We start from the raw sequence: 13230 nt of genomic DNA on the forward strand, positions 1-13230 counted from the left end.
GGGGAGTCTTGACTTTCAATTTTTTTAATAGATTTGGACATGTTTAAGACTTAATAACAAACATTCTTTATCCCTAGAACCAAAAATGGTAGAGAAGGCAAAACCTTTGTCCCACAACTTATGCGCATGTGTACACCTCACACAGCCATGTCACCCCCTAGGGGTGCCCATGTTTTTGGTGTATTCAAAGGGCTCAATAACATATACACTAAATAAACACCCTTGTGGTAGGGGTCAAGTGCATATACCACCTTCCAATGCCCAGTAGCATGCCTATGGTGAGTTCTACAGGAGAGATTCTTCCCCTTCCTTGCATAAAGATTATACCCCCTTTCAGAGGTGAACTGGGTAGCCTCTAACTAAAGGTTTTTACTTGGCTTATATTCACATTAATCCTCAATCTCTCTGCAAGGAAAGTTGAGACCAAAAGCCCACACTACCATCAAAAAGTGCATACACTTGCTTAGCAAGACTGGGGTCGGTGTTGGCCAATGCAATAGATAGAGCTTCTCCTTGATATGGAATATCAAGAATGAAAGAGAGGAAATTAATATAGGTTTGGAGTCTTTCACTCTACAAAGATTTTTTATTGTTGTGAGTTGGAATCTCTGGCAAAAGAAATGTGCTCACTTGGTTCATTGTTAGAGGTTGGATCACTCTAGTAGGCCCTCTAAGGGTTGACTCGAATTGGTGGTTCAGATCTAAGGGTCTGAGTTTCTAATTTCCCTCAAGGAGAAACAACATACTCCTCTACCTTATTACCTCATCCAAACACACAAAACATATTAATCACTAACTTAGCTTAATTGATCTAGACTTATCCTTTCTAAATATTTTGACTCCCTAAAAGGAAATCATCATCCTGTCATAGAAGATGATTTGCACTAGAGAAACACTAAGTTGTTTTCCTCCCTTGGATGCTGTATTTCAAAGGCTTCTAGGTTTTTTATTCACCCTTGGACATGGCCTCCAAGTGGTGAAGAGCATACTCCCCTATTCCCCTATCTTGCACCCTATAAAGTTCACAAGCTGTAATTAGACTATTCTTGGAAAGAATGAAAAAGACACAATATTTTATGTGGGTTTTAAAATTGATCTTTGACAATCATATCTTTGATAGCATTTTGCAAACACATAGTCAATTCATGTTTGGAAAGTTTGTGTTAAAAGAAATCTTCATCAAAATGTCCTGTAGACAATTGTTGTGCTATAGATAATAAAAAAATTGAAATAAAGATGCTTTAGAGACAATGCGTTAATGAAAATAAATGATAAACAACATTGAAAATTTGTATTTTAAATATGTTATTGCAAGATCTCACATGATCTTTTATGCAGATCTGTGCGAACTCTTACACAGACTCGTGGGAGAAACCATGCAATGGGGCACCTTTTCATGTGAGAAAGTGTAGAGAAGTAGGTGAAATCCTCAAATCTTTGCGTGAAAATAAGATTTTTTGCACAAAAATATGGAAGTCTATATGTATAGGTATGACAAAATGATGAAAATACCAAAAAATAAGATAAATGAGGCCAGAAAAATTATTTTTCTCGACCCCATGATGGGCACCAAAAATGTGTGTGTGGATTGTGGACCTCTGAACCTCACAAACACCTCAACATGGTCCTTACCTATGGATTCATCCTAGAATAAAAATGGAGTCATTTATCCAAGAGATCTGATAGTGCAAAAAATTAAAAATCACTTGCCTTTTATGAAAAGCTGGGTCCACGAGTCAATGGGCAATGCACTCAGTACTCTAAAACTTTGATGACAATAAGAAATGCCAATCTCTAGACCGGAAAAGTGTGAATTTTTGTAGAATAATAATATCTTATAGTCCAATCAACGTTGTCAAATTATGTGGGATTAATAAGCAAGAATGTCAAACATAGGAAAAGTACACCTTCCTATGCAAGTCCACAGTAGGAAATAGTTGGCTAAATGGGGTTGGTGGTCAACACATGTTAGGAAAATGGTAGGTGACACCCAACCCAAGGGAAAATTATTTGGTTATAGTAATGGCAAAATAATGTGGGCCAATAAGAAATAAACATGTAAAGGCTAGCAAAATGTTTAAAATAAATGTATCCAAAATGTATATTGCATTGGCAATTGAATTGATATTTTTGACCAATCATGTGATAACTAATGGGAAACTATCACGGGCATTGAACCCAAATTTGATAAATATCCGGTGATGGGGTTGGCCTATATTGCATGTGCTATTCAGCAAATGATGATCAACCCATGAGATAGGATCACCAAAAGGCAAAGATTCACCACTAAAGTAATCTCTGATAGGAACTCCTATTGAGCTTCTACAAATCAATAGTTTAAGACTTTCACCAGTAGAAAAAAAATGGTCATAGGGACTTTCACCTCCCCTATTCCCATGTTGACTACCCAAGTTTTGATTGATGGTTATTTAAAGAAACCATAAACCTGCTTGTGTTTAGGGCTTATTTTATTCATGAAGAAGACTTGCTAAAACTTGTATAGTTAGCTATTAAGTAAAAATATAGCTCTACTTAGTTAAGGACTTCTAACATGAACACTGTGATAACCCTAAAGGGATTGGTTCCCCAAATGGCCTTTGATGACCCCATTTCTAGTCCACGTCTCTCTATTCTTCTCCTGAGTACCCATTTCCTGATCTTGAGAGCTATACACCAAATTTTGGGCAAGAAATTCATTAATAATTCTAAATGGTATCAAGTTCCTAGTGATATTCCTTCGATGTTCTTTTCCATTAGTTGTCTAGCTAAGCCTAGTAAATCTAGCTTGTGTACTCTATATAAGTGGATATTTAAGGTAGAGTATTTGGAAAATATCAATAAGGTGTTTTCCAATATTTAGAATGATATGTATATTTTTTGATCTTTTCACTAGGATTTACCCTTAGATAGTAGAAAAATCATTCACCTCTATCCTTTAGTGTCTACGTTTGACACTAATAGATTGATAAGGTGGCTCCCAATATAAGGAGGAATGTTTCTTGCCTACTAGTCTTTTTTCATGTTTAACCCACGACTAGACTCAATTGGATGGATGAGTATGTAAAGGAAGACCAATTTGATGCATGAGAGACTAATCAAATCTTGACCCTTGATTTATTAGAGCTTCCTATTTTGGTTGATAAGGTGGCTCCCAATAGGAAGGAAGAATGTTTCTTTCCTCCTAGTCTTCTTTCATTTTTGACCCATGACTATACTCAATTGGATGGATGAGTATGTAAAGGAAGACCATTTGGATGCATGAGAGACTAATCAAATCTTGACCCTTGATTTACTAGAGCTTCCTATTTTGGAATTTGAAGAGTCTATAGAGGATGGGGAGCTTTGGTCTCCTCTCTTTATGCCTAAAGATGGGGAGGCTCTATGAATACCTATTTGTTTAAAGAAGACTTCAATTAATAAACAAGACAAAAATAGTTAATGGCTAGTAATAAAAGTTAAAACTATATTTGATGATGAAATATCATCAAGTTCTTGGGTTGTGATCAATTCTAACAAGTAACGGGAATTTTCACAGTCTTTGAGATTTCTTGTGTTGTAAGTGACACCTTATTACTATCCTTGGTAAAATTCTAGAAAATGATGGATACATTCTGGGTTTGATGTAATTGATAAGTGTTTGTAATTAGTTACTAGTTTCATAACTCCTTTTCTTATTACTTTGATTGTCATTCTTTTCTAAATAAATTTGTTATTGTAAGATGCCAAATATAAAAGAGGAAATTGTTAATCCTAAGAAAGGGAAGCTAAGAAAAGGATGATCAATATGAGCAGCTTCAAAAATTACCATTTCAAAATTAAAGGGGAAACCAGAGAGGAGAGGGAAAAGTTAAGTTCTATTGGCTACCACCAAGTCCTTAGACATTATAATAGCTCAATGGTAGCATTTTGTAAGGAATCTATATGTCTACATTGAATGTGATCAAGCTTGCAAATATTGTTTGATATTTATCAACTCTGATTATTAGGAATATAAATTAAATAATACATATTTAGATTACTAAAATATTCTTCATCTTCAAAAGATATACTAATAAATTTTTTTTACATATCTTCAACTTTAGTCCTTCTGCTAATGGATAAAATGTTGACAGAACTAGGATACGATATAGTCCAAACATTTAAATGTTCTTTGAACCTTTTTAAAAAAAAAAATTCATAAAATTTAATGGATGACATGGCATTAGAGTCTCCACACAAGTTTGTTTGTAAGATATAATGTTAACTACTTCCATGTTCAATCCAACAGCTAGAATTATTAATACTAATATTACAAGTATTTATCATTTGATTGTAGCTTTGTCATCTATGTAAATTATAGAAGAAATATTTATAAACTAACTTTATGTGTCTATAGCCTCTCCTATATTTGTTCTAATTTCTAAAATTAGAAAATTCTGAGTCTATTGCTACTTCAAAAAATCTAAAATTATCATTACAACATATAAAAATTTCTTGTAATAGAGAAGTACTTCAAATTAATCTACAATTTCATTCATATTTCCATGATATCAATGTAAAAATCTACTAATTGGCCAAAACTCCATAATTAGATGTACAAAGGGATCAGTCAAAAAGGCATGCCCAATTGATAACCAACCTAGCCAGTGTCAAGGGAGTAAAGTAGAGGCTAGTTCCATGCAAGAGGAAATTGACATAGTCAAAAGACTATCATGAACATATCCATGAGAAAGATTAAAAAAAAAAGGGAGGGGTAGGGATAAAAATAACAAAAGGCCTTAAATCTAAAAAACCTAAAGCTTGAAAGAGTCAATCAACCTAATCAATTGATAAGATCTAGACCCATACTACAAAATACAATACAAAGAAACACAAAGGATCCTGCAAGTTTAAGCTAATGGATCTATTTTCTAGAATATGATAGTGATAGCTTCCTCTTCCTCTAGATAGTTTTCCCTTGATCTTGACGATAGGATGAAAGCAATTTTCTCCTTGCTAGTTTATTAAAATTGGGTAATGAAAAATCTAGTTTGCTCAAATCAAAAAATTCAACCCATGGCTTGATGTATTGATCAAATATCTTAAGATACTTGTGTAGAAATTACTAACTTTGATCTTCAATAATTCCTCTCCATCTAAGCAGGAAATTAAGACTTTTCTTCATCTTTGGCCATCACCTGTTGAACAAATTATTATCTCTAATTTGTAAAATAGGGCATCTAGGAACATTTTCTTGCAATGGGCTTCCTAGATCATTGGACATGTAATCTTCTACATATGGAATTTCAAGATTGCTATTCATGCTAAGGATCATGTGCTCTAATCCATCAAACCTAGTTGGGTCAAATAAGCTATAACATAACTAGATGATATCCCAATGGCCAATCTAAGCCCTAGCTAGACAATCTATAAAAGAACCTATTACTAAACTATTCGTACACTAATTATAGTCATAGTTAAAAGCCTTTCTAATAGCCACCCTAGACATATTATCTATTGGATTGAGGATCATATTCCAATGCTCAGGTTCAATAGAAATCCTAAAGGCCATGGTCCTAACTTCAAAAGCATGAAACAAAAGATGGAGACATTAATAGGCCCTACTCTGGCTTATGATTTCTTCTACCTACGTAGAACCTCTAGAAGGATCTAGAAGATGGAAGAGACTACTAAAAAAAGGGGTACAAAATAGTTGCCTAGAAATGACAAGCCTTCATGAGTATAACGATATAGAAATGAAAGATAAACTCATCTCATGATTGAGTGTTTTTATTTTTGAGAATGACCATTTCCTAGATAATTAAAGGAAAATAAATTAATAAACTAGTTCATAGGTTAGGGGGAAGACATCAATAATGTTTCAATTAATCATTCCTAGACTAATTGTACTACTCATCAAATATAATCCTAAGTTGAGTACAACATAATCCATGGTTAGTAAGAACAATAGAAGCTTATTAAGGATCATGACTATGCCTGTCTTAATGCTTTTTATTTATTGTTCTATGGGGAATGTAAATTTATACTATTATTTCCCTTGTTATCACTATGTTGCCTCGATCAAGTTTAGGGGTACTAAAACTAAAGTAAAGAAAAGCTATTGTGGTAAAGTTAACCTGTATAAAATAATTTAAACTCTGGTTTTAAGTTTCCCATTCTAGAGGCTAGAAGGAAAGGATGACCAAGGGTAGAAAGTTAGAATGAAGAAAACTTTAAGAAACAAGAATTATGAAATCTTGAAGAAGAACTTTGTAACAAAGAAAATGAAAGGATAAAAGTAAGGGGTTAGAAGGAAGAAAAGGGTTCAACATGATAGAGTCTAGTCTAAGATACATGTAGAATGATATCCTCACCATCCACTCCCCTATTTTCTAGCTAATCTACTTCCTTGTTCCCCTCTCGATATATACATTGAATTCTAATTTCCTCAAACTTGTCTATTAGAATTAGAACCATCTCAAGATTAGAATTTATGATCCAATTTGGTGTACTCCATTTTTCTTAACAGATTCATAATAATTTGAGAGCCCCCTTCAATAATTAGTTTCTTTATTCCCAATTCAAGACTTAGTTTGAGCCCTTCTCCTAAAGCTTCTAGTTTTTCTATATTATTCATGGTAATACCCATCGACTTGGCTCACTTAACTATCTAGTCTCAATTATCTAAACATATGTAACATCCTATTCTTGCTTTGCCTGAGTTATCTTTGGATGCTTGATCAAAGTTCAATTGACTCCATTCTTTTGGGGGCAATTTCCATCTGCATTCCTTCCATTCTTGTTGATTTTTATTGGGGTATATTTGTGGTGGATTTATGAGTTTAATTTTTTTTTTTTTTTGGATATTTGCATCCCAATATGATAATGGGCCTTCTTCTTTAATTGTCCTCAGATTGTTTTTCATTATTTCTTTAAAATAAGCTTCAACTTTATTGAGGAAGGAAGTAATGTTCATTTCAAAATCTTTAAAAATTTTCCTATTCCTTTCCTTAAATATTTCCCACATGAGAATAGGAGGATAAATATTTCATAATTTACTATAGTTATTAGTATTTCACCACAGGGCTAACTATTTAGAAGACACTCTAGATTTTTAGGGAACTATGCTGTCCACTTTAGTTTCGGACAAAGCCATTACCAACATTCCCTTGTAAAGGTACATTGGAATAGTAAATGTTCAGCTATCTCTAATTTTTTAATAAATAACATACATCTTGATGTTCCCTCAAAGCCCAATTTCAAGAATCCATTTTCTGTTAAAATTATCTTCTGTATTGTAGCCCATAAAAGAAATCCCATCTTATGGAAGACACACTAGATCCCAACAAAGCTTCAGGGGATATTAATTTTCTCTCATCTTTGTGAATTAATTATTAGTTCATAGCCTTTCTTTGCACTGTACTGCTCATCCTTTGATGTCCCCCATATTAGTTTATCTTTTCTATTTTTATGGTTGACTTTTCTTTTTCCAAGGAAATTAGTAAAAAGCTCTTTTACTTTCGTGGATATGTTAGTTCTTTCTAATGATTCCCAAGTCCATAAATCTTAATATTTTACCTTTTTTCCCATAAGTGAACTAATGTATTTTTTATGTTTATAGGCATATTTAAATTATTAGGAGGGAGAAGTCCATTCCAAGAGTCTTCCCAGAATAAAGCTTCCTCCCCTTTCCCTAAGTCCTGTGTGACATAATCACTAATGATATTGTGGCATTGTAACATAAAGTTCCAAGAATTAGACCCTTTTGGAGGGTTCCTAATTCTAAATAAAGATATTGGATTTGATTTATTTAGATATTTATGATAAATATCTTTTTCCCATTTGCTATCATTCTATTGGTATAATCTCCATTCTAGTTTTTCTCCTAGTGCTTCATTTTTTTAGCTAAAGTTTTTAATACCTAGACCTCCTAGTTCTTTGGATTTACATGTATTTTCTCATTTGATAAGGGCTAGTTTCTTTTTCCTTCTATCCCTTTCCAAAAAAAAATTTCTTATTTTTGTCTCTAGTTTCATTTTTACTCCTTTGGGTAGGGATAAACATGCCATTTGATATGTAGGAATGACTAATAGGACCACTTTGATTTTTATAGCTCTTCCTATCTTGGTTAATTATTTCCCTTCCTAGTTTTCTCTTTTCTTTTCAACTCTTTGTAAGATAGGATCACATATTTTAGAATTTATAACTTTCTTTTCTAGATGAATTCCTAGATACCTACAAGGGAATGTACCCTTCTTAAACCCCATAATATTGTAGATATTATTTTCCATTTCTATTGAGGTGTTAAGAAAAAAAATTTCTGATCTTTTAGCACTCACCTTTTGCTCGATGTTTCCATATATTCTTGTATAATTTGTTTAAATTTTTACACTTCTTCTATTGTACTTTCCCTAGGTCAAATTATATCATTTGAAAATTATTGATAGGTGATATTCGAAATGTTTTTTACCATAATTATCCCTTTGATTTTTCCTTTATTTTGGGATTTTTTTATTGCTCTCCCAAATTCTTTGGCCATAATGATGCATAGGAATGGTAAAATTGGGTCTCCTATCTAATTCATCTAGATATACTAAAGAAACCTTCTAGTGAACCATTGATGAGAAGTAATATTTTAGGAGTTAATATACACTTAAATTGTGAAACACTTCTAGGGTCTTGCATAAGAATATCCAATCCATTATATCATATGCTTTTTGGATATCTAGCTTCATAAGCATACATGCATCTTTGTTATTTTGAGCATAATGGATTATTTCTTGAATGATGATGATGCCATCTAATAAAGATCTACCAGGGACAAAACCAGTTTGTTCTTAAGATATTAGTTTAGGGAGGACGTTTTTAAGTGTTGATGCTAATGATTTTGATTAAATTTTGTAAATGGTGTTACACAATGCTATAGGTCTAAAGTCATCAAGTCCACCATGATTCATTATTTTAAGGAAGAGGACTAAAAATGTCTAATTAATCTTGGTCAGTAATGATCATGCATTTCTAGTAGCTTTTATTGCCTTCCATAGATCCTCCCCTAGGATGCTCCAACACTTTTGAAAGAAGAAGGTTTGGAATCCATCTAGTCTTGGCGATCTATCTAAATTAATAGTAAAAATGAATTTTATGACTTCTTCTATAGAGAAAGGTTTATTTAGCAATTGATTGTCATCAAATGCGATCAGTTTAGGGATTGTATTTGATATTTGGTTTTGAGTTGTCCAGTTAGAACTCTCAAATTTATTTAAGATGTTTATGCAATAATCCACAAAAACCTCAACTACTTTAGTAGGGTCTTCTTCTAAGTGACCCTCATTATTTATGATTTTGGTGATTCTATTAATGTTTCTATTATTTATTGTACTATTATGAAAATATTTCATATTTTAGTCCCCCTGAACTAGCTAATCCTCCCAAAATTTTTGTTTCCAATTTTTTTTTCTCTTTTGCTAATATATTTTCTTTTTTTGCTAAAAACTTTTTCTCTTTACTATACTTCTCATTATCCATCCCCTTTTTGATTATTTCTTCATATAGTTTGTTTAGTTCTTCTTCATTATCTAGTTTTGCTTTAAATATATTATTAAAATTTTCTTTATTCCATTTTAGAATTTTTTCTTTAAGTGTTTTTAGTTTTGATACAAAGAATTACATCTTAGATCCTTGGGAAGAGCACTCTTGCCACCATAGTTTGATATTTTCCATAAAATTATTGTCTATGAACCACATTTTTTCATATTTGAAAGGGTTTCTTAATGGTTTTTCAATTTCAAAAAACTCTATCTTGATCTATGCAAGGATCTGTATAGGTGTTAGGGAAGGGGATGATATGCCTGAAGTGGTTTGCTTTCAATCCAAACATGGCCCTCACATTCAATAGTTGGATTTTGAGAGTGTCCCTTTTGAATGTTATCATTGTTTTAAGATAGGCCATAAGGCTTTTTAATGCCTAAAAGCAAAGTCAATTAAGAAGAAGAATCCCTTTGCAGCTTCTCATGGTAGGGTCAAGAAAGTCTAGAGAAAAAAGACCTCCATCTAGGGACAACAAAAGCCACTATCGACAAAGTTAAAGGTGGCAGATGACTCAAAGAAGGTAAATCAACATCCTTTTGATACAACTTTTCCTCAGGGCATGAATGATATGGTGGGTCCTTAGGCTGAGCTGTCGAAGACTACCCCAACCTCCTCTCTTATCATTAGGGAGAAGCAATCTATTGTTCCTCCCCAACTGACTGAGGGTACTTTGGCTGAGGGAAGGTTGGTTTCTAGAGTTGAGGAAGGCAAGGAAGCTCCTTTGCAAGATGCTTAGGTGGTGGTGTTGTTAAGGTCTCCACTTTCTGAGAGTAGGTTGGTCCAGTCCCCTTAGAGGTGGAGAATAAAAGAGATAATAGGGATATTATCATCTATCAAGACCTAGAGAAAAATCTGGTTTCCTCTTTAGTTGGAGGGACCAACACAGGAAAGTTGGATGTTTTGGTCAAGGAATTGGACCAGTGGGAGTTTTCGCTATCCAACCCATTTTCTTCCCTCAAGGCTTCCAAGTCGTTGAATTTTGGCATGAAGACCAAAGTTCTTTATTCCCCAAAGCCTAGGAAGAAAAATGTTAGAGGACCTTCTCAGGCCTCTCTAGTGGAGACTAGAAGCAACTACAAATTAGATGTGGGCTTAGCGGCCAAAAGAGGCAAAAAATCTGAGAAGGAAGCTAGAGAGGAGGAGACCAGAAGAAGCTTGGTGAATGGGTGCCAAAGAACTCTTCAAGAGTGTTCCAAGAATTAATCATGAAGATCATATCATAGAATATAAGGTGCCTTAATGGAGCCCATAAACAAGAAATTATCAAGAACCTAATCAGAGATCAGAGACCAGACATCTTGATGATCTAGGAAACTAAGATGAAAAAGGATTTTTTGGAGAAGATTAAGTTTAGCAACTTGATGAGTGGGGAGGATTTGGACTTTGATGGTGCCTTAGGAGGTCTGCTAACCCTTTTTAATACCAAAAATTTTAGAATGGAAGTAGCCTACAATGATGGTAATATTCTTTTGTGTAATTTCTTTCATAACCCCTCCAATGTTAGCTGGTTCCTGATGAACTTATATGCTCCTAACAATAAGAGAGAAAGAAAGAATTACTGGACCAGAGCTCATAGTCTAGTGCAGAGTAGAAATTTAAAGAAAGGAATTATTATGGGTGACTTTAATACTCCACTGATGGATGAGGAGAAGAAGGGAGGTCTGCCTCCAGATTGGGAAAGCAAAACTGACCTTGCAAACTTCATAAATGGTCTAGCTTTTTTGGATCTGGACCTCATGGGAGGTGCCTTTACTTGGTCAAATAAACACATTAGTTAGGAGTGTATTCAGGTAAGACTAGATAGAACTCTTATCGATCTTGATTAGCTGAAGACCTCCTCTTGTAAATTAACTATTTTACCCAGAGTGGGTTCTGACCACTCCTTATTTCCCTTTTGATTGTTCCTATAGGTCCCAAAAGGCCTCCCCCTTTTCATTTTGAAAAAATTTGGACCTCCCACCCTAACCTTTTAGACAAGATTAAGCTTTGGTGGAGTATTGATGTGGAAGGCACATCTATGTTCAGGGTACCAAGAAAACTAAGCAATGTTCAAAGAATGGTTAAAGCTTGGAACAAGTCTAATTTTGGCCACATTTTATTTGAGAAGTAAGTCCTAACCTAAAATCTTTCTGCTATTCAAACCTCTATTCAAGAGGATAGATATGACAAGTTAAACATGGAGGTTGAGTTGTCTATCCTTTTAGATTTACAAAATATTATTGGTAAAGAGGAGAAGTTCTAGAGACAAAGATCAAGGGTAAACTAGCTCAAAGAGGGAGATTAGAATACAAATTTTTTTCATCTCACTACTCTTAAGCATCGTGCAAACAATAGAATCACAAGTTTAAAAAAAGGACAGGGATTGCTGACCAAGGATGAGGAAATATCAATTAAGGCTATTTCTTTCTTCTCTTCCCTATTGTCTTGGGATCCTTTTCTTTCCAAAGTGGATAAGGATGACATTGTCTCTTGTATCCCTAAGGTCATCCTTCCTCACCATAATAATCTACTTCAAGCCATTCCTTTCGAGTCGAAAGTTAAAGAAGATCTCTTCTCTCTACCGACTGATAAATCCCCTCACCCTGATGGCTTCCCATCTTTCTTTTTCTAGATGTTTTGGCCTATTTTGATGAAGGATGTGGTGCAGGCTATTCAAGAATTCTTTGGGGCAAGAACCATTCTTAAGGAGATAAACTCCACTTTTTTAGTTCTCATTCCTAAAACTCCTAGAGCCAATTCCTTGGACAAGTTTAGACCTATTAGTGTTTGCAATTATTTCTACAAAATCATTTTGAAGGTTCTTACTACCAGGTTCCTCAAACTCCTCCCTCTGATTATTTCTCATCAGAAAATTGGTTTTGCCCCGAGCAGACAAATTTTAGACTCCATAATGATGGTGCATGAACTGATTCACTCTATGGAAGCTAGAAAAGGGAAGGGTTGTTACTTAAAATAGACCTTTCTAAAGCCTATGATAGGGTCGATTGGTCTTTCCTAGATAGGGTGCTAAAGGCTTTTGGGTTTGATGACAAATCTTGTAAGCTGATTTCTTAGTTGGTGTCTACTTCCTCTCTTGGAGTTTTAGTTAATGTATCCCCCTCCAATTTTTTCAAACCCTCCTGATGCCTTCATCAGAGGGATCCTCTTTTGCCAATTCTCTTCATTATCTTGGTGGAATTCTTAGGCAGACTTATAGAGAAGAATAAGAAGGTAGGGAGAATCAAAGGTTTTAAACCTTCTTCTAAAATTGCCCCTTTTTTGCATCATCAATTTTTTGATAATACCATAATGGGAGGGGAGGCTTCTATTAAAGAGGCTAAGGCTATGAAGGACATCTTGGATATCTAATCTAGAGGGTCAGGGCAGCTCATCAACTGGGATAAGAGCTCTATTTTTTTTATCAACACCCTTGAGGACAAACAGAAGAAAATCTCCAAAATTCTGGGATGCAGTGTGGGGAAGCTTCCCTCTACCTATCTTGGGCTTCCTTTGGGCACAAACCCTCCTAATTCTTTCTAGAACAACATTATGGATAGATTTAATAAGAAGCTGGTTGGTTGGAAAGGGGCCTCTCTTAGCCAAGCTGGAAAATTCCAACTGGTGAAATCCACCCTTTAGAACTTGCCTGTCTATGCTTTGAGCCTCTTTGTGATCACTGTGAAATTTGCTAAGAGAATGGAAAAA

The 13230-nt window shown here is 34.3% G+C and overlaps 1 pseudogene; it reads left to right on the forward strand.

Annotated features, from left to right (window-relative positions):
* The first annotated feature begins 11159 nt into the window (after nucleotides 1–11159).
* The window catches only part of LOC149573184 (methylthioribose-1-phosphate isomerase-like), a 106866-nt pseudogene continuing 104795 nt past the window's right edge, over nucleotides 11160–13230 (forward strand).

Source organism: Cupressus sempervirens, chromosome 2 (genome assembly GCF_028749045.1).
Source record: "Cupressus sempervirens isolate cs-2001-9-10 chromosome 2, ASM2874904v1, whole genome shotgun sequence".
NCBI classification, from domain to species: Eukaryota; Viridiplantae; Streptophyta; class Pinopsida; order Cupressales; family Cupressaceae; genus Cupressus; species Cupressus sempervirens.